This window comes from Manacus candei, unplaced genomic scaffold (assembly GCF_025592945.1).
Source record: "Manacus candei isolate 608988 ecotype Guabito, Panama unplaced genomic scaffold, ASM2559294v1 h1tg000018l, whole genome shotgun sequence".
NCBI classification, from domain to species: domain Eukaryota; kingdom Metazoa; phylum Chordata; class Aves; order Passeriformes; family Pipridae; genus Manacus; species Manacus candei.
The window spans coordinates 20,809,140-20,832,434 of NW_026138066.1; the positions used below are offsets into that span (position 1 = coordinate 20,809,140).

The following is a 23,295-nucleotide window of genomic DNA, read 5'->3' on the forward strand; positions in this document are numbered from 1 at the left end:
GCTCCTCATCAAAGACACTAGAAGAAAGACTAAGTAAACAAACATATAATATACTAACTCTCTCTAAAAGTCTGTTTTCTGCTATTCAGATAAACAAATGGCTGCAAGAAAAGTGAAGCCATCTTTGCCTTTTACAGTTTGCAGCTCCATAAATACAGTGCAGAGCCATTTGTAATGCACAAGCTGTTTTGGGTAATGAATCATTAATTGACAAAGTAAACACAGTATTATTATAAGAATGCTGGAAATGTTTTTGTTCATGTTCAGCATCCTTTGGGAACTTCTTGTACTTTGCTTAAGATTGCATCTCAGCAGGATATTTTTCCCCCCTTAAAAAAAATTGGAAAAGAACAGTCATTTATTTTGAAAGCTACAAACACTTTATAACGTTGCTACTAGAAAGGAGAATGCTGTCCCTTTCCCTTCTTCCCTGTTTCTTTTACATAAGGAGCAAAAAACATCAGTATTAGCACAAAAAATGCAACTGTAATTAATTACATCTGCCTCAGCATGAGTCATTGCTGCTCGTGATGTTTGACGGGATCTAACAACTATTGACATCATACAGGGATGAAGGTGATGCTGAGAGGATTGCACTGGAAATGGGAACACCCAAAGAGTGATAATGGGGCACTGACTACACTTTCAAGGCAGCCATTTCACAGAATCACAGAATATGCCGAGTTGGAAGGGGCCCACAGGGATCATCGAGTCCAACTCTTAGCCCTGCACAGGACCATCCCCAAGAGTCACACCATGTGCCTGAGAGTGTCATCTAAATTCTTCTTGAACTCTGCCAGTCCTGGTGCTGTGACCACTTCTCTGGGGAGCCTGTTCCAGTGCCCAACCACCCTCTGGGTGAAGAACCTTTATCTAGAATATAACCTGAACCTCCCTGACACAACCTCAGGCCACTCCCTCAGGTCCTGTCACTGGTCACCATAGAGAAGAGATCAGTGTCTGCCTCTCCTGAGGAAGTTGTAACTGCAATGAAGTCTTCCCTCAGTCTCCTTCTTTCCAGGCTGAACAGACCAAGTGCCCTCAGCCACTCCTCCTACAGGTTCCCCTCAAGTCCCCTCACCATCTTCATTGCCCTCCTTTGGTCACTCTCTAATGGCTTAACGTCTTTCTTATATTGTGGTGCCCAAAACTGTCACAATATTCAAAATTCTGCAGAGCAGAGCAGGACAATTACTTCTTGTTATTTGAATCTGCTTTACAGGTAAGAGACAGACACATTCATCACCAGCCATCTTTACGTGGTCTATTACTACAAAAACAACTTTGTATGTGCAACAAAATCAGTTGTAAGAAAAAATATTCATGATGTGACCAATACATGGACCATGAAAAGCATGGCTATATCCTACAGTGGCATTTCTCATGGGCCACATTCATCCTGTTCTCTCCCCCCAGCAGTTCCTCGATGTTCCCTCGCCCGGTACCCAAGGTATGTGTTTGCATTTATATCATGATACACTAAAGCATATCACTGGCTGTCTCTGTTCTTGACACAACCCTCTCCTCTTGCCAAAGAAAGCTTCTGAGCTGTGACATTGAAGGTTATATAGGGAGGCAAGGAAAAACAGAAAGGAAATTAGGTCCAGCAATCTTCCTCAGAATGTGTCACACATTTTTAAGTAATATTTTTTTGTTACAGGAGGTTGTTCGAGTGAAGGGCTGGGAAAAGAGAGAGGGGGGAAGAAAGGGAAGGATGGGTTTGTTTTTGTGTAAGTTCCCTAATCAATCTTTCTCTTTCATGTTGCAGAGCAACATTCTTCACAACTGCACTGCAGCACCCAGCTTAAGTCCCAGTTAAGAGCTAGGGAAAAGTCTTCACCAATTTAGCAGGGCTGCACCCTCCCTTTCCTGTAAGGACCAACTCTGGCCTTGCCTTCCTAGGCTGGGAAGAGCCGGCCAATTTTACTGAACAAAAGTTGTTGGCAAGGCAACTAAATCTGTGAGAGCCTTCTAGGTGTACAGAGTCTGAGTGCACATACAGATCAGGCTGCAGATCTGCAAAGCTCCACCATAAGATAGAGCTGCACTAGCACAGCAAGATGGTTTTTTTCACACTAGTCATAGGTGATAATCAAATGTCAAAACAACCCAAATATGATCGAACTGTCAATGTTTTCCAGTGCACAGAAGGCAGAGAGGAATCAGCACTCAGTGGAAGGGTGCTGAGGGGCATTTGCTCCAGTGGTGCACAGGGACCAGCAAAACCATTTCAGTAAGAGCATGGTGGACATCCTGGATGCTTACCTGGAATTATCCAGTGCCTCTGGACTGAAATTCCTATGTAAAAGACATCTAGACTACCTGTGCCAAACAAAAATCTGGTTTGAAATGCTGCAGTTTCTCACAATGAAAATTCTGGGGTTCGATCTGTGCAAAGCCTGTTTTAAAACAGAAGAACAAGATGGAAAAATTTCAGGGGCTACCATAAAGTCTTGCTGAAAAATTAAGATGTATGGAGACTCTGGGTTATCAGTTTCTCTCTCTATTTAATTTTTTTTCATGTCTCTGAACTAAATCTTTACAGGTAAACATATTCTGTCATATTTAATAGAAGATAATTTCTCCTATCAATGAACATCACAACAAATGCTGTCCCTCTTTTGGAAATAATAGACTTTTTTTTTTTTAATCCTAAATCCTCAAACACTGAAGATAATTCAGATAAATCAAAATGAATATTCTTACTGATTCCAAGGCAGGGGTAGTTCCCTTGAACTTGAAGGACTACCATATGTATATTTCAAAAAAGTATTACTTAGTAATACCTAATTGTAAAAGGAGGATCAGGGCTTAATATTTTTAATACTATTAAATAAAAATTACTTTCTCAAAAATACATTTTCCTTTTTATACAGAAATGTGATGAATGTATTAAAAAAATCCACTCAAAGTTGTTCATATCCTCTTACAAGTCATGTTTCATATTTTTAATGTGATAGTCTGATCAGATGCAGTAGTTTAAAAATGCCTGTCAAAATTTCCTTTGTTGCAAGATTTTGAGCGTTTACTTTAAGATAAATTGAACTGCTTTTATTTAAAGCACTGTGCTTTCAGAGGGAGTGGAATGGATTGCAAAATATGTTTTTAGAAATAGTTTTGGGGTTTGCAAAAATCTAATTAGAATACCTACAGTGAAAAAAAAATGCAGTCCTTTCTTACAATTCAGTATGCTCTTATTCATTTTTGGTGAAGAATTTAAAAGTTAAAATTTGTATCTCCATGCTGAACGTTTAAATTTCAACACCAGTCCAAGTTAAAAATATATAACTTTGAAAAACATTTAATTTACTGCATGGAAATGTCACAATTAAGCTTAAAAACCTAAAGCAATAATAAAGAAAAACTGGATTTAACAAAATAATGTCTCTAACTCTGAAACCAGCAAATCACATACTAACTTTCAATTTAGCAAAAATTGCTTTATAATTTTGCTGCTTCTAATAAAAAGAATGCTTCAGAGTTAGATTAATTTCTATGCTGAATAAAAATGTGCAAAAAATAAAGTCATGCTGATTTTTGCAGAACCTCAGTATTTAGCATTATATTCCATAAAAATTGGAGGAATAAACTGTACTGCATGAGCATGGGTGACATTTTACAGGAAGTTCATGAAAGCTGGTAGTTGTGCAGGCTTTGAAAACATCTTTAGTAAAACTTCAGGGGACAGCCTTGAGCAAACTGGGTTATTATATATAGCATAACCTCCCAATTCTTCATGTTATGCGTCATCAACCAAAGTGTGTATATTATATATCACCCTATTGAATTAAACAGAGGTTTTTTGTGTAAACAAAAAGCATACTACTTAACCCTAAAGAGATCTCTTGAATAAAACTGCTCTTAGACCTCTTTCAATGTCACTGATTTTTTTTTTGCTTTCTTACAAATACTTGCATATTGTGGGTAAACGAGCATTTAATTAGCTGTATTATCATAGTCTTTTACCAGAGCCCAAAATCTATAGCCCTACTTCATTGCTTAAAATTTGCATAGATTTTGAAGAGGTTGCACCCAAACTAGTACCTGAAACCATATTAATTTTATAATCCCAGTTTCCAGGTTTTGCAAAGAGCTGAGTACATGGTGTCAGTCAAGAAAAGAAGAACATAATTTTTCCATATAAGCACTAGTCACTGAAACTCTTTTAAAGGGCAGGTATCCCTGCCCTGTGTTTCTCCTGCTGTACAGATACAAAACATTTGTCTCATCCTTTAGTGATATCCGTCTCAGCAGCACATAAAACAATACTACAGATAATGTTTGTTCAATTTTAATATAGTAAACCCCACAGTTGGGAATAAAATCAGAAATTCAAATCTTTATCAAATCATTGAAAGAGAGGTAAAAGCTAAGGAAACAGTAGCTTTGTACCCCTGTATCTATTAAAACATATTTAGTCCAAACTACTGCCACCACACTCTCCCTAATAACCTCCTCCTCAAATGCCATAGATTCTTTTCTCTGATGTTTTCTGTCAGACACAACAGAAGGGTTGCACAGGAGACTAAAAGTAGTCTATAGAGAAAAAGTAAAATTTGAAAAACATATTAGAGTTGCTACTTCAGTGCTAACAAGGGGCAAATTTAAGTTACATTCACATGAGGCTTATAAACAGTACTATGTGCTCCTCTGTGTAAACAGCCAACACACAGCACCATGAACAGTAGATCTGCACAAAAGAAGGTTTCTTTAATGATAACAGAGTTTAAAATTTTTTATTACTGGTTCTTTGCATTCAGAGTCAATATAGCAGGAACCAAAGAGCTAGTGCCCATAATTTTTTGAGGGCTTATTAGATTTCAGAGTTAACAATTTCAGAAAATGAATAAAGGGTTCACTGTTCACAAAGATGCACTGGCAGTATATGTTCTTTGCTCAAAGGTTAATACATGTTTGCCTTTCCCTTTGGTTGTTTTTTGGAGGTTTTTGGGGGGTTTTGGTTTGTTTGTTGGGGTTTTTTTTTAAATAAAAAAGGTTAAATTTTTCATTAAAAGATTACCTAACAATTTACCTAAACAGTAGTAGCAGATATACCATTAATATACAGAAAGCAATTTCAGAAGTACCTTCATTATTTCTTCTTGTGTTAAAACACCAAGAATGTTTCAATAAGAATTTCCTTAGGAGGGCTCCCCATCCATCTCTTGCTTAAGGACATTTAACACACACTCTAAAGAACAATCTGATTATTGAACCTCTGCAGGGAACCACAGCCTTCTACTCAGACACCACCTGGGGCCCCAGTTTGAGTGGCTTTGTTCACTAGGATATACCACTGCCATGGAATCATGCTATTAAAATGTCTCATCTGACTTACCTTTCACAGGTATTTCCCTTGAGATTGTTAAAGAGGGAATTATTTACTTTCCTTCAAAACCACCACAAGCTAGGAAAGAGTTAAGAGGATGCTTTCTTTTCCTGGAAAAAAAAAATTGTTTGGGATTACTTTTAGTTCAGAAACATTTCCAGTAGATTGGACTCCAAAAATAGGAGGTAGCTGCAACTGGCCTGCTTCTTCCTCTCAGTTTGTCCCTGAACCAGAAAACCTGTAAGTAGTGGCAGTAAAATGGTATTCAAGCTTTTTGAACAGGTGCTGAGCACAGCACAGCTAAGCTGTGCTAAAGACTCACCAGAAAATTGCCTGTAAAACACAGAGTGAACAACACACCAGATCCATCACTCAGACCTACCAGCTCAGAAGCACCTCAGACTCTGCAGGTGGTTGAGCAGACTAGTAGTGCTGGGCAAGAGGAATTTTAGGGAAACTCAGAAGCTCCTCCAAATCTGATTAAACTGTGAATAGTAAATATTCTTACTCCTGACTTCTAAAGAAAGCCTGGGCTAAGATGCTCTACACCTCCCTCCCCCGTCATAAGAAAACTTTTAGGCCTCAATCTGCAGAGTTGCCTAGGAATTATAATATTATATCAGAATACCTCACTGATAAAAGGCACTCTTCGTGCACTAATCAAGAAGCACAGAAATCCACCAAAATAGAGAAGACATTACTTTGCTCCTTGCAGGAAAATTGAAAGAGCTGGGAAGAGAGATGTGCACACTCTGTTGCTCAGTCAGCTAACAGTAAATAAAAATTTCTGCCCTGGAATCAGCATTCAGCACTTACAGGAACATAACAATACAAAACAATGGCAAAGACACTCAAATTATTTTACAACCGTAAAAATAATTGTGGAAAGTACCAGATTGGTTAACAATTGGCAACAGTAAATTAATGTTATTGTTTTAAATAGTTTCCTTTTCAGTTTCTGAGTTGACTTCATAAAGCTACTACTCTGTGTTGATAGACAAAAACGCTCACTTTCTGCAAAAGCAACATAACATAAAAAGTCTTTCTCCTTTCTCTTAAAAAAAGATGGGTTTGTTCATCTAGCTATAAACCAGCATATTAGTTTAAAAATAACTTAGGAAACTATGTCTTTCTGAATTGTGATTTTGCCAACACAAAGAAATAGCTCATATATTTATCTATCATTACAGCCTGGTTATGGGAACTAGAAAAAGGAATGCAATGATAGGAACATTAACCTTTAACAATGGTTGAGCTATAACCCACTCTTGTTCCAAGACTTCAGTTGCACAATGAGTCTTTTTACGATAGTTTAAAATGTCTTTTCTGATAGCAGTGTTTATAGAATTAGCTTGAGATGACATCTTCTTTTCTATTTCTCAAGGCCCTAGTAAAGCAGGGGAAAGAATGCATAGGGAAAACTAGACAGGAGCAATCTGCACGACTATCAGAGAAACGAGTCTGAGACCAGACGTTTTGTCAAGATTTCCACTGAGCAAGTCAGGATTCTCTGCCATCTCCTTTCTAAACCCAAACACTCACTGCAGAGCACTTGGTCCCCCACTGTTGGACTCCTTGGGGCAGATAGGAGCTTACATATTTTTTTATCCCTCTTCCCACTGCACTTTCCCTGTTTGGTTCTTCTTGAACCTTGCCCTTCACACTTTTATCTCATTTTCTTTCCATACTCTACTAAGAATTGCATAGCAAGCTCTGATTAGCCATCTTCATACTACACACATCCTGTCTACATACTTTATATGTAGACTATAAGAACTTGGTAAGAATTGCCTTTTGGCAGCATGCAGGAGAGCTTCCACTAAGAGTTACACAAACAGCACCTTTTACTTTGCTTGACATTTGAAAGAGGGTATAAACTAACCTACTGTGTGAGTTAAACTTCCTATGGTACTGCAGTGCTTAGTAGTGCATTCAGTATTCAGGACTGTGTTCAAACCATTTGAACACTAAAAAGATGCTGTTTTTTTTTAAATTTAAACCTGAAACAATTCAGAATATTTTTCTGAGTAAACCAGTTCACCATAATCAATATGAATTTGTAAAAAATCCTTTGATCTCTTTTAAGCAGATACCATGGGGAAAGGGAATGGTGTTATAAGTGTAGCAGAGGTTTGGGAAAGTGACTTTAAAAAGGTAATATATTAATAAGATATGTCTCTTTGGAGATCTTTTTTTGGGGTTAAGGCTCAGTACTGAGCCTTACTTTTATGTGCAAAAATGTGTGAGAATCAGGTTGTGAGTCTCTAAAGATTTTTCTTGCCCTCCAAGACTATTGGGCAGCAGCAAAATATTTTTATAAATTGCAACACTCATTGTTGAAGTAACAGTACTTCATTTCCAAAAAGGTGAGTGTACCCATGTCAGGAGAAACAAAATCCCCCCTTACTGCAATGTGAAATGAAGTTAAACAAAAGAAACTATATCAGTTATGCTAATTAAAATAATTCTTTGCACACATGATCATTTGCATTCAGAAAAATAAAACAAATTCGAACACATCTAAGGATTTCACATTTAGACAGGTCTCATGATGGTATTTACACATGAATGCACATTTGAGGTTAATTGTAAAAGTTTTCTTTCCCTTTTTTAATGCTTCTCAGTCACAGGATTTACCTTGGAAAACCTGACTTGTGCTCAGAGTTAGACAGGATTCATCTGTACAGCATTTGAGTCAACAAAAATGCTGATTTTCAAATTAGCGATGCAACATTGCCTGCAAAGAAAAAAAGAAAATCTTTTTTTTTATTCCTGAAGACAGACCTTCTTTACCTTTACCAGGCTACCAGCCCAAAGTTCAACAAAGGAGAGAAGACATGACACCTACATTTGTTTCGGTTCAGAGCAGTCACGCAGTTTTGAGTTAAATTCCCAGGTCATGCCCATTTGCTGGGTATTAGTTTGATTCTCAGAGTTATTTCACTACACATGGACTAAATTCCTTAGGAGGAAACTGAACATTGTTCCAGATGTGCACCAAATGTCCTCCAGCTTCTACCAGGGACACAGGGCCTGGAGGAGATCAGCCCTGCCGACAGCTTCAAATGACGTGGATCCCGGGCACTTCCATTAGAGGGGACCAGACCAAATCCAGTCCAATTCCTGCCTCAAAACACACCCAGTGCTGATAATGCAGCATCAATACCATCCATTTTGGCTTGCTCTCTGCTTCTATTGCACCTAAGGGCTTTCCAATGTCAACAGGCAGACTGGACAGTCTGACAGATACCAGAACTCAGACAGCTGCCACAAGAGCTAAACAATATGCACTGACAGGTGTCTTCTGAGTCTCCTGCATAGAGAGGAATATAATAATGTTCCTGGCTTCTAGTAAGTTCTGCACCCAATATTAAGTAGAAATTTAAATTTTTAATTTTAAAGTGGTTTTTTTTATGAAGATCTTTGTCCTTGGTGCAATCCCTGGTTATTTTCACCACATGTGACCTTCCCTTCAAGCAATTAGGTTTTTTATTAGTTAGGAAACAGCACTTGATCAGCACAGCTTATGAAAGAGCATTTGTATATTGTGCCTGTGTTCTCTAGTTTTATTGAGACCATCTAAAGACCTCTTCTCTAGCCCATCAGATATTGCTCATCCATTCCATTGGTTTTGCACAGCAAGAGGGGCCTCAGCCACTGACTGATTTGGCAGAAGAAAAATCATCCATGACTGACTCATCCACTCAGAGAACTGAGCTACTTTCTGTGTAGAATTTTAAGATGTTCTCCCTTCTTAGAATTCAAAAATTTTATACAGCACAGCACCAACGTGCTGGAGACTTTTCATCTCAGCATCAAGACTGTAAGAGAAGGGGGTTAATTGCCTTAATTAGAGAAACACTCTGAGTTCTAAGGACATATATTACTGATGGAGAAAGACTATTTACAAGAGCATGAAGTGACAGGACAAGGACTAATGGGTTTGAACTGAAAGAGGGGAAAGGTAGGTTAGATTTACAGAAGAAATTACTGTTAGAGTGGTGAGGCCCTGGCACAGGTGTGCCAGAGAAGTTGTGCATGACCCACCCCTGGAAATATTCAAGGACAGGTTGGATGGGGCTCTGAGCAACCTGGAATAGTGAACAGTGTCCCTGCCCATGGTAGGGAGTTTAGAACTGGGTGATCTTTAAGGTTGCTTCCACCCCAAACCATTCTATGATATTACTGACAATCGTAGACTTCTGTCCTTGTTTACAAAATGATGTTATTAGAAAAAAACAACAACAACAAACCCTGTATGGTTTTCACATATAACACAGTACCTACCTAACATTCTAGGACTAATTTACAGCACTCAGTTTTGCTGATTTGGAGTAGGGATAGATGTTTACAAATCCAGAAAAAATACACAGTATTTTTGATTCGATCATTAGTTTTGTGACTTCAGTATTCAATAAGCTAGCCATGAAATTCTAAGCAGAAACACAGGTTCCCTTTAAATGTCACCATGCTTTCACTGGTAATATCTCAAATAAGTTTCATCAAGAACCATAAGCTATAAAATCATGTTCTACTTCTACACACCCTAAGGCCTCTAGTCCTCCTCTTGGATTCATCTGGCAAGGTTTGGAATTTCTCACAGAAAGTCAGCCTTTGAAATAAGCCACATCTCAAGTATTTCTTGATTTTTTGGCATCAGGGGCCATCTCTCTTGGTATTGTATCAGATTTTGCCAGGGGACATTTGACTATCTAATCTGTATATTAAGATCCGTATTTGATCTCGATTGAAAGTGTGTCTACACTTCCTAATATTACTCTAAAAAAATTCACATAGCTGCAGGTTTGTAAGCTGTCAAGGAATTCAAGATGAGATTTGCCCAGTTATCAAGATGATTTCTGCCTGTCAGCCTTTTAAACATAAAGGCTTTTAAGATAAAAATAGACTAAAATTATTCAACATAATAACAATATACATTAACAGATCATAAAACATGATTTTGTCTGAGGTTTCTCCTCCATGCAAATTCGTTTCAATGACTTTTACAAAGAAAAACCTAGCCAGTTTAATATCCTGATGCTTCTTCTTGGGGACACACTGACACAGAACAGTCACCTAAGACAGTTTATCATTTGGCTTATGCATGCTGGAAGGTACTGTGGCATTAGCAAAGCATGAAACCACACAAAGCAAAGCAGATTGTACATCAGAATCTCTCCTGTTGCTTGGTTTTGGCCACAGTTGTGCTTTATGTCTTCTGCAAGAGAAGTAAATCTGCCATGCTCTTCAACTGGGGCTACTTACTGTGGCAGCAATACATTTTGAGCACAGGCCTGATTCTACATCTCTTCTCAGTGTTTTTCTGCCTCATTAATGAAAGAACATGGGATCTCTCTATTGTGTAAAATTACAGATGCAATTCATATACATAGATACTAAATGCAACTGATAAAATGTTTAAACTGCTTAAGAAACTGGTAGTTTTGAGGATCAAGGCTTTTGGGGTTATAATTTTATTTTAACTTTGACAAACTCAGTCCTTCCAGTACAGTTCACTGTCCTGACCAGTACAACTCTGGTGCTCAGAAGCACCATGAAAGTTAATAGAAGCTGAAGATCTTGCATCATTTTTTCCCCCCCATCAGTAGCATTCCAGTCCACATTTTCAGGTATAAATTTTGGTCCCATGACATACTAGTTGACTCACAAGGAAAAATATGGCTCTTAATTACCTAATGAAAAATTTAACTCAAGATTCCTCCCTTTTTTGCTGTTTCCCATAGTCACATTTTTCTTGGTGGTTGGACTTTTTCAGTGGAATGTATCCTGCTGTGGAATATGAACTACATAGTGACCCCTTGTTCTCCTTCCATTCAACACAGGGTGCAGAAATTATTGACATATTCATAATCGTATTGAGCTCTGTTAGTAGTGGCAAAACTGGAAATTCATTTAGTGGTATGTGATTCTTCTCTATGTGGGACAAAAAGAACTCTGCATTGCTGGAAACCTTGATTTAAATATTTAAAACAAATAGTTTTGTGTTGATTTTAAGGTTAGCAAGAGCAGTTGCCATCAAAGTGGTTCTGGGAACAAAGCCATTTGCTGCTTCTATATGAAGGGTGATGCACACTCCTTGCTAGGACTTTTAACTTGGCAGGAGGGAGGCATGCTGTTTTTTAAAGTACAGATTTTTTTTTTTAATTTTACTGTCTAAAAAGTAACAGATTTATCTTAAAAACTAACAGAGATTTACAAAGAAACAACAAAACAAACCATGTATGAGACAGCATCAAGAAAAAGCCTGTGCAGACGAACTTTCTCTTTGAAAAAGCTGTCAACTAAATCAACCATCTGACTTGGGTGCAGTGAATTAGTGGTCTCAGTCAAGCACTTGAAAACAAAGCCACCAGCACAATGGGCTGGATTCTGCCCCAGTAAAGTCAGCTGGAGACTCATCTGTGATTAAATGGGAGCAGGAGGAGACCTAACTGGACACATTTAAGATGCTTTCTAGCAACTGGCACGAAAAAAAGGCAAATAATTAATAGGATACAGAGACTTCTGTGCCTGCTCGACAACCCAGCAGCTTTGAGCAGCAGACCCTTCCCACCCTGGTTACCTGAAATGCTAAGAGCACTGTCCTACTGGCAGAAAAGAGCCCTTGAAGGTGGCATCACTTTGCTCATGACAGAGATCCATTCCAATTCTGTCCCACCACACACAGGAAGAAACCAAAGCGTAGCCAAAGTTAAAGGTGAGGAAGACAACTGAGCTGGGCCCTACCATCAGGTTCCAGAGGGGCAGATTCATATTGCCAGGGGCCTTTACAGAAAGGTCAAAGAACAAGCACCAAATGTGTGAGATCCTTGTGGGTCAATGAAGACAAACATCTTAAGTTATAAACAGAAGTGTCAACCACCTTATACACTAATGGTGTTGGTTATTAAATGTGAACTCAAAGTGTTTAGCAGGGCTATGATGCATTTTCACCTGCCATTTACCTCTGCAGCACTTGGTTCACTACCATTTTTAATGCAGAAATTTTCTTTCTGAGTAATCCAACCAGAGATGCTCATAGCATTAAAGGAAGCATTTACAGAAGTTTTCCTCAGTCTCACCATGATTCTCTAGTACTTACACACACCTGTGAACACTGCTCATTCAATGTAAGGTATGGGTTTAAGACTAGAAAGAGGTTATATTTATGATAGGTTGCCTATATCATCACCAGATGAGGATGCTTATCAAGCACGTACTGCAACATCCAAAATTCCCAAGTGGACATATTCATGCCAGTTACAGTTGAGGTCAGGGTCTGGAAATGCAGAGATATGTGAAAAACAATAGAGGAAAGAAAATTTTAAGAGAGGCTTGCTGTGAAAGAAATCTGATAACATAGCTCTAAGTTTTAAATGCAAAACCAACTCAAGTCTTTTTCTTCTTGAAAAAAATTTCTCCAATAATTGGTAGATCAACTAGTCATTTAGGGTAGTCTGACAGTGAAATCAGATTTCCTCTTAGTTTTGCCAATATTTAATTTGCCTCATTTTGAGCTAAGTCAGTCCCTTCTCACCGTACGCTGAAGGAAAGCTGTGGAGAAAGACATTAACCCACCTCCAAGCATAAATAAACAACCAATCTGAGTTCCTCCTCAGATGGGTCTAAATAAAGGGTGTTATGATGTTACAAGATGCTGCTGTGTGAGCCAGGAAAAACCTGAAACACTAAAGAAGGAGACGTACCCTCCGTTACACAAGCAGGCAAGCAAATGGAAACTTCCTGGTGCTAAATCTTTCCCCAGTGAAACTCTAAGAGCAAGCCCAGTCTCACAACTAGTGCCAGTCCTGGGGCCAGGTGCTTAGACAAGGCTCCTGTTGTCCTGGTAAAGTCAAAGCCAGCTTTATAAATTTGGTGTATAATGTATTGAGCTAGTTCTCATCTGACCAGAGTCCTACCTCATCACACAGCCCATGATGCAGTCTCACCTTTCCTAGAAGACTGTTTCCAAAGTGAACTGTCAAGTTATTCTATGGGAAGAATCTGCCTGGTGAGCTAAGGTGAAGTGGGGAGAAAGTAAAGTTTTAAGCAGCTAAAACACATTTCTGTTTCGCTTTCTTGTTTGCAGTAGATTTGTTTCACCCAGTTTGATCTCAAAACTTCAGACAAGTGTCAGTCACTGTACCTGGAAAACCAACAGAGACATCAAATTTTTTTGTCTTGCACAATTTGTGGGAAGATGGAGAAGGGAGTAACTCTCCTCCCTCGGGAGTTGCACAAACAGCTCAGGTGAATACTGTGTGGTGTCACGAGTCCACAGCAGCAGGAGGCCAACAGAAATTAATCAGGAGTCTCATAAGCAATAATATAACACCAAACCAACTCTTCTCACTTCCTCGCTCAACTGCTGCTCAGCTCCTTTAAAATGTCATTCAAAAAGCATGTACCATCTATCATGGTATAGGATTTGCAGACTCTTTTGTGTTTCTCTTCTTCAGAAATATCCATCTTACGTAAATCAAGCAGAACCAGACCATAAAGCTTCCACTGAACAAGGTACAGTCCTCATTAATATTTTGTACTTCAGCATTATCTACTGCAGAAAATTGCAAAAACATGTAAAATTGTATTTTTTTTAATTTAAAGAGCATAAAAACAGATTTTTCTTTTACTGCCTTCAAGATCTTCTTCCTTATAGCCCAAGGATGATTATGTTGGTTTATGCCTTACATTCGTGGAGATAAAAACAGAGACAGAAAAGGAGTGATGGTCAAGCAAACCCAACTTTCTAAATCTCTCTGTGAGGTCCGTAGGCTTTGAAAGAACAGGGAGGGGAAAATGTTCATAGGCTCTGAGCCAAGTGTAAGCATTATAATACAAGTTTTCGTGAAGCTTCCTGACATCTCCAAAATAAAAATAAAAAATCAGGGCATATTTAAAAGCTTCATCAGGCAAAATGGCAGTTATGTCTGAAGCTATACCAAAAGGAATTGATGTGCAGTTTCAGTGGATTGGTCAGTACAACCACAGATTTATTAAGTCAGAAGGCTTAGCAGGATTGCCTCACCACATTAAACAAACATCAAACAGGATGAATTTAGGTAGCATACCCACCTGCCAGACTAACCCAGGATCTAGGAGAGTGATGAATTTGGCACCATTTCACCTTGATATTTGCATTACGATGCTTATCCAGAAAATCAGCTGAGAGAGAACGTTGCTTTTGACAGTGGAAGTTGCACAGTACTTGTGGCATGAGGATGGCTATTTCCACATCATGTTTTGCAAAAGAAACCTTGATCTCTTCCAGGCTTCTCAGTGTAGTTCTCCTGATGCTCCAACACGTGCCAAGAGAACATGCTTGAAACCCAAGTTTCTGGATTTTCTATCTGTAGACTCTCACATAATAATACCCAGTACAGTCCAGATGTTTGCTTATTTGATCACCTCCTGCTAAGGAAGTAGCAAGTACCCCTCCCCATCACTACTTCTCCAGCATACTCATACATTCAGTGGCAGAAACCCCAAAACTGTTTGGGCTTTAGAGCTGCCCATAATAAATTCAGATGCAGAGCATCAAGCTTTTCTTTCTCCTCATTATATATAGAGCAAAGTCACTCACAGAAATGAAGTCTAGATCCATGTGTATCTCACAAACAGTATAGATTTCAGGAATTTTTCGGCTCTCAGTCTTTGCATAAGATGTTCTCAGAGAAAGGAGCCATTTCTCAAAATTGTGGAAACGTAGATTTCATCAGATAAAATGGTTTTCCCATTCAACATGCAGAAAAGGCCTGAAGTAAAAAAACAAAAGCTTAAGAAAGAGCATAAATAAAATTAACAGGAATTCCTCTAGGCTGAATGTTAGAATAGAGCCAAAACTATTGAAATGTCCGGAACCCAGACAGCGCCTAACTAGTTCACAAGTTCATTCAGGGTAGGGAAAGGGGGAAATGTGGTCAGACGCTTCTGTCATTTTGAAGAATTTCTGTGAGACTTTGACAAACAAGATGAATGTTCTCATTCAAATGCACCACCAGTTGTTTAACTTACTTCCCCTGAATGTCTGGACTTCAACTGCCTGAAAGACTGAAATATTTTGTCCCACAAGCATTTCTGGTGTATTGATTTATTGGTATTCTGCGCTGAGCCCTCCTCAAAAAAAGATTCCTGTTCTGAGCATCCATATCTATAAGCAAAACAGGCTGTCAGAGCATGCTTTCTTCAGAGCCCTTACCATCAGGTACTTCTCCAATGCCAGCAGGTTGGTTTACATTGTTCATAGGGATGTTGATACTCTTTGAGGAAGTTCTGAACTGTGGCCTTTGCTGAACAGCAACCTAAGGAAAATGTCCACTAGGTTCTCTCTCTTCTTTTAGCTTGTAAAATCTAAGACATCTAAAAAGAACCTGAGTGTTTTCCTAACATTAACATGTCATTGACCATCTTTTACTGGCATGAAGACAGTGAAATACAGAAAGAAATAAGCTATATTTCCTATAACTTCTAATAAATGAGGTCTCATTACAATAACGCTGAGAACTTCCTAACTTTTCAGGGATATAAAATGTTTATATTCTAATCTAGTACCAGTTTTACTAATGGTTTACTAAGGTTTTGACAAATGGCAATTCATGTCCATTTTGCAACACATCCTTCTCTTGGGAAGGACTGTCCTGCACTGATTTAGATTCAGGGCTCGGTTTTAAGTATCAGTCACGTCCTCAGATGAGTGAATTCACTTGGAAATACAGTGACAGAAAAAGTTATACCATTAATCCCCAATGCACTTTTGCAGAGAGCATTACACAGTCAGTGATGGGACAGGCTCCCTGGCTTACCACAGCCATGAAGTTGGGCTTGGCACTGCACGGCACACCCTCTGTTTTTAATCTCCACAGAGGAAAGCCAACAGCAGCTTTCACATGGGCTTAGTGTTGTGAGACTTCTCTTTTTATAAATGCCCAGAGTCACTCCAGGGTTGGTGCTAAATAAAGCAGGCAGCAAAAACGTAAACTACTGGTTGATGTTTTGTTTTGCTGCATATAGCCACCAGGAAAAGTGAAATATTTAAGAATCCCCAGATTACAAGTGGAAAAGAGTCTGCAGTATAGCTCCGTCTTATTTTGACTATGCAATAAAAAGAAACATTAACCATCCTCAGAGAGCACTTCAGCACTCCTCAGCCAGTAGCTGTGTGACCTGGCATCAATGTCATCTCTGAATATGTTACGATGTTCATAATTTTCCAGGGAACTGAGAGTACAGGAAAAGCTCAGCTGACGTATCCTTCCATTTGCTGAGGAAAGCCACAAGTTTTACGTATTTGCTACAACTCCTGCCTGAATTTAGAAAGAAACATTGCAGTCAAACATTTTCTAGCTTCAATTGTAATGATAATGGATTAGGTATAAGAAATTACCCTCCTTTCCATGTCACATGTTGGCTACAGCAAACCTGGAGCTCCAGCTTGTCGTGCTGTTTCCAAATAGCAGCTCATCTTCCAGTTCTAGTGGTCTCCTTGCACTCTGGTTTCATTACTTCACATTTCCTCTCCAACAGACAGCAGGTCAAACTCTCCTCTCCTTTCCAGTCACATTAGTCTGCAGTTACTTCATAGATCTCCTTGACGTTCTGACTGGCTCCTACCACGTTGACCAAGACAAAAAAGTCCCCTCCTATAAACTACATGGAAACATAAGTTACAGAGAAACAGAGCATTAATTCCAGGTTCTGCTGAGGTCAGTGAGAGCTCTGTCACTGGTTTCAACAAAGACACAATTTGCTTCCCCAGTACTGAATAAGCCCAGTGAATTCAGTATATATCCATTTGGCAGGAGAACAAACCAATTTCTACTTCCAGCTACTGCTACACAAACCCTTTTATTTCAATGTTATCACTCCCTAATTCATTCTCAGGAGGTCTCCTACAAGAGATTTTTTAGAAAACAGTGCTTAGTGATACCTTGTGTTCATAACTAGAAGACAATAATAATTTCACCTATTTCAGCACCAGATTTACCTACTGTATTTGATGTGAGGAAGGAAAAAGCATTTTAAATAGCCATCCTCTCACCTCCTCTTTTCAGATGTGAATGCTTGCAAATCTAAATAGAAACAGTAATGTATTTAACATACTTCTGTGTTGTATCATTTAAGGCAATGCTGTCAGCAGAATAACATGAGATCTTTATGCCAAAAAAATGGGAACTGAAAAAGCTTTAGTGGTATTATATTAATAGTTCAGCAGTTTCTATGTAGAAGATGATATTATCCACAAAGAGTCATTTAATGGAGAAATTTACTCTCTTTCCTGATCAAACCTCCCAAAATTACTAGTTTTAAGTTCCCTACAACATTCAGTCCCCAGTCTGAAGCAAGAAATCCATCTGGGCTCTGAAGTTTAACATCATTAGCTATTCTAATAAAACAGTGCTGGGAAAAACATACTAATGGGTAAAATCATTTGGCTAAAAGTAGTCGCTAATTGATTATCCTGTTTCTCTAGAACAGCTCTTGTTCTGTTTGACTGCTGATCTTTTCCTGAAAGGAAATGAACCTTGAAGGAACACTGCAAATTTAACTGTGCCATTTAGTCACTCCTGGCAAAATCTTAATGGCAAATTGCTACTTATACTGAGTTCCCAGTATTAGGAGGTGCCCAGAGCACAGTTTTAAGTGATCTGTTAGCTACACAAACATCTATTTGAATGCAAATTTAGGGGCACTATAACAACAAAACATTTTTTCTTTTTTATTGTATTGGTGTCACCAGTTACACTGTGATCTGCAACATGCTCCTGAGACCATGATCAGCATAACTAGAGCTCCCTCCTTGACATCACATGCAACACTGAATGCACTTATTTTAAAGAAAGGTAGACTGATTTCTGCAGTGAGGACAAAACAGATACAATGAGAAGTGGGAAACTGAGTCATCTACTGCATTTGAGGAGCAGTTCAATCTACTCTGTGAAAAATCTGAATTTGAATCTCTCTAGGCTGAAGATATCAAGCCCTGACTTAAGCTTAAGTAGTTCATACAAGCATATTAACTTTAATTCTGTGTATCAAGGAGTGGATATTGAATTCAAAGATGCAATGCTAAGTAAGCTCTGTTCCAAGCATAAGGAGGCACACACCTATTGAAAAGGCCCAGTAGGTTTTGGTCTTTTCAGTGAGGGAAAATATCAAGTAAAGAGAATAAAGACTTTATTTGAAATCTCCCAATGGAGAAAATGCAAATTGTGTGTGTATTCAGTCGAATTTTATCAAAATCCATATGTTTATGTGTTGGAGGGGAATTCTGAGGAGAAAAGAAAACATTGTGATGTTAGAAAGCAACTGCAAAATTATTAGATCAATATGCTGTCAAAGTTGATTCAGTCAAAAAAAACCCAGTTCACTGCATGCTACAGTAATTCTGCAGACAAAAGGACAAGATTTGAATTGTAGTTTAGTGCTTTTCTGAGAAAAAAAAATGCTGTTTCAGCTTGTATTTGATGATGATTAATACCTACCATATATTTGGCAGACTGATCTCGATCATTTTGTCTCCAACAGCTCACAATCACCTCCCTCAGGGATGTGTGTGTCAGCACATTGCCTAATGATAAACTGATAGCTGGATCTACTGTTAAATAAGATCTGCAACATGACGAAGTGTCCACTTTTTATGTTTATGCATCTGTAAGTGTTACAGGGGGCAGATCTCCAAGTAAGTTCAGAAAAAGGAGGAGCTAAAAAACGCTGTGTGATGAGTAGAAATAAAATGGAGACATAGTAGTGAATAATGGAATTAAAGAATGTGGGAGATTTGTCTTCATAAGTTGGTCCTTCCAAGAACTGGAGTGGGAAGGGGGTGGAGATCAGTGAGGACATCGGAAAATTCAACTTCCAAATGTTCTTGGATGCTTCTCAAGGGAAATAGGGAGCTGCAAATAGATGTGAGGACAAATGGCCGCAAGTCTACAAGAATATTTTTCCCCCTCAGGAAATGATGGAACATTATTTTTGGGCAGCAAGCCAGCAGAACAGTTCTTACCACAGCTAGCTCGAATCAGCTTAGCTATAGGGTTGAGTGCAAATGCAGATATCAGAAAAAAAAGAGAAAAAAAAAAGATACCACAGTGGACAATTGCAAGTCAGTGTCTTTTCCTTAATATCCAGTGTTGATACTATGAGTGGAATTCATTTATGATATGCATTTAATCTTATCAGCAATTAACATTTCTCTTTTGAGTGTCCTGAGTTGATGCACCACAACAGGGCAGAAGGAGGCTCATGCCAAGTACACCCAAACAAAGAACTGCTGAGAGGACATTACAGGGGAACCTCTTTTTTTTCTGGGGAATCTGCATGAGTGGGTGCTTCTCTGAAATGCCACAAGATGGTGAAGTTCAGGATCCTGTAAGGAGGAAACAAGGCAAAAAGCAGGACTTCAGAGAAGCACACTATTTTCTTCCAGGGTCTGCCTGGGAGAATCCCATGGCAGACAGTCCTGGAGAGAAGGGGGGCCTGGGAGAGCTGGGACTAACTCATCCAACTGCTCTTCTGTCCTGACAAGAGGACAATCATGCACAGGTGGCCTGTATGGATGAACAAGATGTTCCTTATGACTCCAGCATGAAAATAAAACATGCAAGAGGTAGAAGCAGGGACAGGTGACTCAGGAGAAATAAAGAGACTGTGTTTGAGTGTGAAGGGACGGGGTGAGGAAAGAGAGAGCCCCAAGCTGAACACGGGCCAACAACGTGCCCTTGCAGCAAAGAAAGCCAACAATATCCTGGGTTACATTGGGAAGAGTGTTGCCAACATGATTGAGAGAAGTAATCCATGCCTTCCACTGAGCACTGGTGAGGTCACATCTGCAGTGCCCAGTTCTGGGCTTCTTGGTACAAGAGGGATCGAGTCCATCAAAGCCAATGAAAAAATTGAAGCATCTGTCACACAAAAAGGATGAGAGAACTGGAATTGGTCAGTCTGGAGGAAAAAAAATGTCTCAGGAGGATATTACCAATATGGGAGAATCCTACCCAATGGAAGATAGTAAATAAGACAGGTCTGACATATAGAAAATTCTATTTAAACATAAGAAAAAAGATTTTTACTATAAGAGAAGTCACACACTGGAACAGGTTGCCCAGAGAGGTTGTTGAGTCTCTGTCCTTGAAGATAGTCAAAACCCAACTGGAAACAGCCCTGAGCAACATGTTGTAGCTGATCTTACCTGGAACAGACGGGGTGGACTGAACGATCTCCAGAAGTGCCTTTCAACTTGAGCTATTCTGTGGTTCTGTAAATGTTCTTCTGCTCTGTGATTCTGTTGTAGGAACCAAAACATTTTTTTTTTCAATTTTTAAATCCTTATTTACACAGGTACTGCAACACAGGTACTGCAAAAGAGATACAAATACAGATAAAATAAGCAGGAAATTATGTAGTAAATTAACCAGTTTCTTTAAAAAAAATGGAATGCATTTATATTTAATACTGAAATGAAGCAACATCAATCTCTGAAGTAAACTTATGTGATTTTCTACCACACAATTAATATGAAAGAGTAGAGTATTTGAAATTACCCAAACCAAGAAACTTTCAAATGTAATTTCTGGAGACTGGTCTAAAACAAATTCTGAAAATTAAAAAAAAAAAACAATTACTTCAGAGTGAATTATATACATTCTTCAGTTCTTTTTATTTGGTCTCTAAAAAATTACATTTCAGACATATAATTCTCTACTCTTTGAACTCTATGTATCAGAGCTACCCGAGCAGACACACTGACTTTGACTGTTCTTCTGACACATTCCACACCACAGACAGTGCTACTGAATCCATGAGGAAGGCTGCAGTGCCATCGGATCTGGAAGTGGGCAGGTAGCCCCATATGGCTCGTGAATGAGACTTTTCAGGAAAGGCCAACCAAAGTGCAGGAATGGGAGCACAACAAGGAGTAGAGGGGTGCTGTCCAGGAGGAGCAGTTCCCAACAAAGGCTGAACACACAATTGTGGCTACTCTGGTTTTCCTTTTCAGATTAATAGACTTGGCTGCTCTGATTAAGAAATATCAGTAATGAGTGAAGGAGGAATGGATTTTATCCTTATTTAAAACACTAGGCAATTGAGATACCAAAAGGTCAGGTCACTTTTGCTAGAACACTTAAAAAAAGGAGCATTAGCAGAACCTACCGAGCCTGATTCAGTGCTTGAGCTACAGGAGAAAGGAGAATGAGCCATGTCTTGTACAAATGGGTATAAAGGGAGAGAGGGTTTAGAGGGGAATGGGGTATATCCAATTGCCCAGAGTGTTCACGCTCACGGGACAGCTTTGCAGATCCAAATGAATTTCAATGAAGGAGAGAAGCCAAAGAGTTGGAATAATGATGCACATCCTCTGGCACAAGAAAAATTCCATAGAAAGCGCTTGCTTCTAATGTTGCCTGATGAGAAGGGACAATCAGAGCATCACTCACCACACTGAGAACAGCCCCAAGGCACTAATCATCACTAGGAAAATCCAAGCTCTTGTCACCATCCACAAAGGCGTGGGGAGAGTTTGCAGAAGGATATTATGTAGCTAAACAAAACCTGGCCTGATGCAACATTAATCAACCACTGAATGTCATCACCAAAAGAAAAAAGAAAACCCGAAAAGAAAATGGGTCTCTTTGATTGTTTGGTTTGAGGGTATTCCTTTCTTCTTCCTTTTCTGTATTTATGGAGTAATTTTTCTTACAACATCAGTTTTTCTTCCATTTTGCTTTCAAATCAGCGGGAAAAGATGTTTTTCTATTCGGCTACAATAATCCAGATCCTCCAGAGAAAAACACTGAAGCAAAACAAAATTGCCATCAGAAGAGAAACTCCATCTGATCTCCTTCCAAAGTACAACTCTTCAGATAAAATCTTAGTTCTCTATCCCATATGCACCAAAATTATATAAAGTGCTAGCTAGATACTATTTGCCAAACTAATTTAGATACTATTTTTTTATAATTTACCAGTAATAAGTTTACTGTTTGGAAAACTACTCAAGAAATGCATTTTAGCAGTTATTGTTTTCAGAAATAAAAGGTACTGATCCACCTACCTATAAAATGTAATATTAGGAAAGGGTTGGAGAGTTTGAAGTAATTTCTTTGTCCTGAAATGGCTTAGGAAGTTAAAAACTCCAAAGCATTTCTTCAGAACAAAGCCCAAGATGTTAAAGCTTCTCACAGGAACTTAGAGCACCTCATACTGGAATAGGTCCGGGTGGTTAGGACATTTGTCTGGATGGCAAGTTCTCCCATTTGAGGTTAAAACAGGAATATCATTAAAAAAGTGACTGTACCACAGTACTTTGGTGTTTCTCCCTCTTTCCAGAGCTGAGAGATACCCAGGAATATAAATATATGAGTTACTGTGAAATAAATTATTTGAGCTTTCTAGAAGCTCCTGGATAGTTTGCTTGGAGTCCTCTGAAACCAAAGAACTGTTTTGGCTCTTGGTTATCTATTTGTAAAAATGGATAAAGAGAGGGGGGGAAAACAGTGAAAAACTATAGACATTCCATTATTTTAGAAGCTATTCTAACATATTCATTACTGTGGTATTTGTCTAAACCAGAAAAAGCAAAAAAGAAAAATACAAAAACCAACTGAGACCTCAGTGAAGGGCAAGAAGACAGTGGTAGAACTTGTAATGAAAATAAGGATTGCAGTATGGGTGGTTTAACCATGCATCTTCCATTACAGTTCATGGAAAATTCTATGGCACAATCTTTTAGCTTTCACTTAAAACCTTCATTACTGCATAATGCCTTACACATAGTCTTTCATGTTTGCTAGTTTATGCTTTGGAAAGTATCTAGCCCTAAGAAATGGCAAAGGTATTTCTATAGGCACTTGGATGCTAAAACAATATTGGATTTCCATGTCGAGAAAAGCATTTAGAAGCTTATTTTCTTAAAAGATAAATTTCCCCAAGTGCTGCCACGTGCAACCATCGTTTGTTCTTCCTCA

The 23,295-nt window shown here is 38.7% G+C and overlaps 1 long non-coding RNA gene across 1 annotated transcript; it reads right to left on the reverse strand.

Annotated features, from left to right (window-relative positions):
• Positions 1-2,195: 2,195 nt before the first annotated feature.
• On the reverse strand, positions 2,196-8,061 carry LOC127469776 (uncharacterized). The gene is made up of 3 exons (XR_007904066.1): positions 7,967-8,061; positions 5,339-5,439; positions 2,196-2,399 (listed from the first exon to the last, which is right to left on the reverse strand). It is a non-coding gene; the product is annotated as an uncharacterized LOC127469776 (long non-coding RNA).
• Positions 8,062-23,295: the final 15,234 nt, after the last annotated feature.